This window comes from Gymnoscopelus braueri (genome assembly GCF_963280865.1).
Source record: "Gymnoscopelus braueri genome assembly, chromosome: 23".
Lineage (NCBI taxonomy): Eukaryota > Metazoa > Chordata > Actinopteri > Myctophiformes > Myctophidae > Gymnoscopelus > Gymnoscopelus braueri.
Window position 1 is genome coordinate 41,357,463 of NC_137625.1, and position 5,000 is coordinate 41,362,462.

Here is a 5,000-nt window from a genome sequence, read left to right on the forward strand (position 1 = left end):
CGCACGCACGCACGCACGCACGCACGCACGCACGCACGCACGCACGCACGCACGCACGCACGCACGCACGCACGCACGCTATGAGGGCTTATTCAACACGCACGCACGCACGCACGCACGCACGCACGCACGCACGCACGCACGCACGCACGCACGCACGCACGCACGCTATGAGGGCTTATTCAACACACACACACACACACACACACACACACACACACACACACACACACACACACACACACACACACTCCCCCAATTAGCTTCTTCTCTGGTGTTAGCTTAAGCTAGAATAATACCTCCCCTTAACAGTTAAAATAAGCCCCACTCTGATCCTCTTATACGCCCCCATACTACTGTCCTGTGCTCGTGTGTGTGTGTGTGTGTGTGTGTGTGTGTGTGTGTGTGTGTGTGTGTGTGTGCGTGCGTGCGTGTGTGCGTGCGTGCGTGCGTGCGTGCGTGCGTGCGTGCGTGCGTGCGTGTGTGCGATTGAGAGAGAGAGAGAGAGAGAGAGAGAGAGTATATTGCTCCAGTGGGAATCGGATCCTTGAGGCCTGTTCTTCAGGCCTATAGCCGTTTAGCGACACTGAATAGTCCCGCGTGTTAATCACTCCGAGAGTGTGCAAAATAACTAGGGTTGTTAACCGTCCCTTGAAATAATGAATTGTCCCATATTTGGAAACTAAAAGACGTGTCCCTTATTGAACTGATAAGGGACAAACTTTGTTACATATTTTTGGGAACCAATTGATGACACACATCTTACAAGTTCAAGCAGCTCATATACATTCCCTGTAATACAGGTTGTTAAAGACACACACCACCCAAAATCATGTTTTTTGATGTTTTAGTATGTTTTTGCGATGCGACCTATTGTGAGCTTCTGCTATTTTCCAAAGATTTTTATACATTTTATACATTTGAAACTTGTGAAACGGGACATTTTGCATAATGAGCACTTTTACTTTTGTACTGTAAATACATTTTGATCCCAATACTTTTGTACTTTTACTCAAGTACATTTTTAATTCCGAACTTTTACTTGTAACAGAGTATTTCTACATGGCCGTATTGATACTTTTACTTAAGTACAAAATGTGAGTACTTTTCCCACCACTTCTGTTGCTGTTCACTTTTATTCACAGGAAGTGCGTGTTTGTGTTTGTGTGTACCTCTCTGGCACACTCTGTAACCTGAACAGGTCTTGCTGTTCTAGACAGTCCCTATAGTGATTACTGTTGATTGCTCATTACGGATATAACTATCACTACGGATACAGAAGAGTGCACAAATAGAACCACTCACCTTCAAAATATTTTAACCACGTAAACTGTCTAGAGTTAATAAACTGGACCCGAGTTGTCTTTGTACTTTTACAGCTATGTTTGGCAAATGTTTCGGCTATTTTTGGCTATTTTTGGCTAATTTTGGCTAATGTTTTTGGCCCCAGAATATGGATGCTGGGGTTGAAGTGGTTAATTTCATTCTAGGTACAGTTAGAAGACCAGTGTCTGAGACTCTGAGAGGTCTGATTCGTTTATATGGGCAGTGAACAGGCAGGAGATGTATTCAGGAGCTAAACTATTTAACCACTTAAAACCCTATTACACCAGAGTCCCCCAGGGCTCAATACTAGGCCAACTCTTCTGTTTTCCTTCTACACTTAAAACTGCACTGTGTAAATTTCCTCTTCTACCCTGGATTTGAAACCGGTTTGTGCTGGATTATTTTTTACCATTGAGCTAACAGAGCCTGCCTGCTTGCTCAGGGGATACATTTTATCTCGACCAACAGGTAAAAATACTTGTCAGATCCTGTGTCTAGGTGAGACATGAGCTTTGACACGATCTAAATGTCTCAATAGAAGAGCAGGGAGACAGAATACAACCACCCCAACTGTATAAGTTATATTGTATTAACATACTCTTACCATACAGATTGGACAAAATTGCATTTTATTCATGAAAAAAAAGTTACATACAGTAGTCATAGCGCCGCTTTAAATATCTTCTCCGAAAGTAATCTATTCTGTTGGTGATGAATGCATGGACCTGTTTTTGAGCATCAGACGCAGCGAGTTACATGGATATTTAGGAGAGCAGTGGTTCTCAAAGTGAGCACCGGGGACCACCAGCTTGTAGATCTGCTATTTTTGACATTTTCGAAAATTCTTTTTTATAGTGAACTTTTTTTCAATACAAATCTTTGCTTCTGGGGGTCCCTGGCACAAAATATTTTCTGATGGGGGGGTCCGTGGTCAAATACATACATTTTGGGGGTCCTCGACATGAAAAAGTTTGAGAAGCACTGACCTAAGCGAAGAGGCGGGTGTTGGTATCAGTCGAGCATGGAGGGTTAGGTGGTGCGTTAAGGTGAAGCTAATTAGTTTTGTGATTGGCATCGATTAAAGTGCGGTCCCCGGGGGGCAAGCGGCTTAACGCCGAGCACAAGTGCCAACGTGTTCTTTGTCTGTGTGTGTGTGTGTGTGTGTGTGTGTGTGTGTGTGTGTGTGTGTGTGTGTGTGTGTGTGTGTGTGTGTGTGTGTGTGTGTGTGTGTGTGTGTGTGTGTGTGTATGTGTGTGTGTGTGTGTGTGTGTGTGTGTGTGTGTGTGTGTGTGTGTGTGTGTGTGTGTGTCAGACAGACAGGCGGTCTCTCTCTCTCTCTCTGTTTCTTTCACACAGACAGGTGGAAAATGACTAGGCACTGTACTTAATATTGAGGTATTTTTACCTCAATATTTCTTGAGTATTTCTTCTTTTTTTATTACTTTATACTTCTACTCCACTACAGTACATCTGCAGGGGCAAATATTGTATATTTTTTTACTCCACTACAATTATTTGAAAACCAATCTACTTTTAATATAGGCTACTATTTAAATACATTACACACCCAAGATACATTAGGTTACGCCGTCTTTTACTCCGCGTCTTTTCGAAAGTAGCCAATCCGCAAGCTTGTCACGACGTGTGAGTTTGAGGATCGGCTATTTTCCAAAACTACCCAAACATTTGTATACTTTCAATCAATTGCAATTTTGAATACAGGACTTTTACTTGTACAGAGTATTTCCACATTGTGATATTGCTACTTTTACTCAAATAAAAGTAAAACTTTTTTCCACCACCGCGTGCGTGCAGGTCTGTGTCCGAGTCTGTGTTTATGGTGTGTGTGTACCTCTCTGGCACACTCTGTAACCTGAGCAGGTCTTAGTGTTCCAGAGAGTCCCCTGGTTGATTACTGTTGATTGCTCATTACGGATATAGCTCCGAAGGCTGTACAAATGGAACCAAATGGACCCGTGTACGGGTCCATTTGGTTCCATTTGTACAGCCTCCGAAGCTATAAACACCAGGGATTTCAGTGTGTATGAACGGAGCAGGACAAAACGGGGAGATCAGAGCAGAGGTGTAACTAAGTACGTGTACTCAAGTACTGACCTCGAGTACAATTTAAAGGTATTTTTTTACTGTACTTGAGTATTTCCATTTCTTGACACTTTAGACTTGTACTCCATTATGTCTCAGAATCAAATGTACTTTGTACTCCACTAACATTTATTTGAAAGCTTTAGTTACTAGTTACTAGCATATTTTGATTGTTAATAAAATTATTAATACAAAATAGTCTATAATGTAAAAAGAAATAGCAGATGTACAAGTTCACAATGTGTCGCGATACGTTTTGAGCTTGTAGATCGTCTATTTTTGAATAGCCAGATGTGGCTTAAGTGGTTAATTAAAATAATCGAATAAGATGATATAAGATCCTGAAATGTGACATTCTGCATAATGAGTACTTTTACTTTTGATACTTTAAATATAGTTTGATGCTAAAACTTTTGTACTTTGACTCCAGTCAGATTTTTAACGCAGGACTTGTACTTGTAACAGAGTATATTTTACACTGTGATACAGTGCAGTACAGAAATGTTACTTGAGTCCAAAATCTGCGTACTTCTTCCACCACTGAATGGAACAGAACACATCGCAGAAACTTTGCAAAACAATCGTTGCATGATCCACTGGTTCTCAACCTGTGGGCCATGAGGGTATTGCAAGTGGGCCCCCAAATAATTGGCAAAACACAAAGACTTTAATGATAACATTAATATAAAAGGTTCTACCGATAAATAAGAACATAAAGTATACTACATTAGTTCCATTGATCGAAGCTGGAATGCAATCAATTGATTGATCATTCAAACAAACATGCTCTGAAAATGTACATGGCCCACCTATCTGACCACTTAACTCTTTCACTGCCAAGTGTATTTTCATAAAGTACTCCCCCAGTGCCAGCAATTTGCGGTTTTTTAATTTTTTTAATTTTTTAATTTTTTAATTTTTCATTCAAATAAATTATCTGATTGGGTTTTTAAACCCATAATACAGTTCTACCAGTAGAGAGCAACAAATCGACACATTGATGACCTCGCTGGCTCACTCGCCCCCTCCCAAACAGGCTCACGTCACATCCGGTCATAACCGGATGTTGACATTTTCGACAATCGTTGATCGGGCTAAATTACGATGTGATACACGACTACGATGACTGATCGTCACCCAGACCAAAGAGAGTAGACGTGGACCTCTCCGTTCGTTTTTTATACCGTGTGAAAAACCGTGACTTTCCCTATTCTGGCCGAAAATGACCGCGGGAAAAAAATGAGAACCGGAAACGGAATCTGCGTCATGAAACCGGAACCCAATGAGTCTGAAGGAGTCAGGAAGCGAAAGTGATCATGAAAAATAAACAGAATAGCGCGACCACAGTCAAAAGTAAAAACTCGGGATTTCTCGTGCTGGCAGGGAGGGTACTCGGGAAAAACTCGGGATATCTCGGGGCGTGGCACTGAGAGAGTTAAGTGGTCAGATGGGTGGGCCAAGATCTTCAAGTGGGCCCTGATCCAGAAAAGGTTGAGAACCACTGTCATAATCCTCCATAATGCTGTGTGACGCGACCGTTTGCATTCTTCAGTAGGAGTATTTGGACCACA